This window comes from Temnothorax nylanderi, unplaced genomic scaffold, assembly GCF_030848795.1.
Source record: "Temnothorax nylanderi isolate EJ_2023f unplaced genomic scaffold, tnyl_v1.0 TNYL_tig1036_pilon, whole genome shotgun sequence".
Taxonomy (NCBI): Eukaryota; Metazoa; Arthropoda; class Insecta; order Hymenoptera; family Formicidae; genus Temnothorax; species Temnothorax nylanderi.
This window is the reverse complement of record NW_027250098.1, coordinates 43,253-44,610: the sequence shown is the minus strand read 5'-3', so window position 1 is coordinate 44,610 and position 1,358 is coordinate 43,253. Positions and strand designations below refer to the sequence as shown.

The 1,358-nt window shown below is 35.7% G+C and overlaps 1 long non-coding RNA gene across 1 annotated transcript; it reads left to right on the top strand.

Annotated features, from left to right (window-relative positions):
* Positions 1 to 329: 329 nt before the first annotated feature.
* On the top strand, positions 330 to 861 carry LOC139786439 (uncharacterized). The gene is made up of 2 exons (XR_011722289.1): positions 330 to 591; positions 806 to 861. It is a non-coding gene; the product is annotated as an uncharacterized lncRNA (long non-coding RNA).
* The last annotated feature ends 497 nt before the right edge of the window (positions 862 to 1,358 follow it).

Genomic DNA, 1,358 nt, shown 5'->3' with positions numbered 1-1,358 from the left:
CGAAGAGCAACCTTTGGCATCTAAAACCGCTGGAGGTAAAGCTAGTAAAACTAAGTCGAAAATATTAATAGAATTTTATGATTAAAATACTTTAAAAAAGAATTCCATTGGATTGCAGAACAATTGATTTGCAATAATACGTATATACGATATTCAGCAGATTCTCAGACATGCCCTCTACAGATCGGACAGAATTACTCAAGTCAATACATTGGCTGGTAGAGAGATGAATCCTTCGGCACATGGATGTGACAATGGAAGCCTAGAAGATCTTCCAGTTACACAAGGAAAGGAAAACAAAGAAATTCTTCTAAAAAGATGATAATCTTCCAAATATGCGAAAAATGAACATCAAGAAAGCTCTGAGAAAGACCATAATAATACAGCATATTCAAAGTACAATGTTGTTTCGAAATGTGTGAAGAAACAGAGGCTTTTAGCCAAACAAACCGATAAAGATGAAGACAATTCCGACTCTGAAGAATCCATATGTGAAGTACCTATTCCACCAAAACCGGAACCACCGCTCATAGATTTGCAAAATTCTGATGCAAGGACCGAAGACGTGGAACCTTCTGCCAATATAGACAGGTTATCATCACGTATTAATTTTTATATTCTACCAAAAGAAGTTGTGGACGCTGTGGTAATTAATATTTGGCCATAAGAACGAGGCCCAGACAAGCCATAGTAAATAACGTAGAATTTTTGACATTATATATTCCTATGGTCATTTTCGCAACAAAAATCACCAGAACGCGCGGATGATTTTGAAAAATCTTAATAATATGTATTTTTGTAACAGAAAACCTATGTTAGAGAGTTTAATAAACCGCAAGGTTGCTCCGGTTTTTCTTAACACATTGCTTGAGAAACCAATAGAGTTTGAAGTGAAGATAGGCTTTACCAACCGTCGGAATCTACAATTACACTTACTAGGAATGACAGAATATATAGAGGAGTTGTATGAATTGTTGAGGTATTGGCTTAACCTCCGAGATGATGAGAAAGATTATGGGATAGACGTGACTACTCCACCTATAAATCCTATAAAGATGTGTAACTTCCTGAATTCAGGACTGCTGCAACTCGAGAAAATGCGTTCACATGTTATGCTGAACATATAGGAGGAATGAATGATCCGCAATGGATTAATAGTTGTATAAAAAATGAGAAAATTAAGTTGGTACAACACGAAAAGAATACGAAAATATATAATCAGTCGCGAAAAGAGTTGTTGCAATTGCAAACTAGGCTTCTGATGATTGCCAATACGGAATCTAAATCAAATAGTTTAGTATATATGTTTCAACGTATGATGAGGAAATTCGAATCGAATCGACATCTGATGGGCGAAA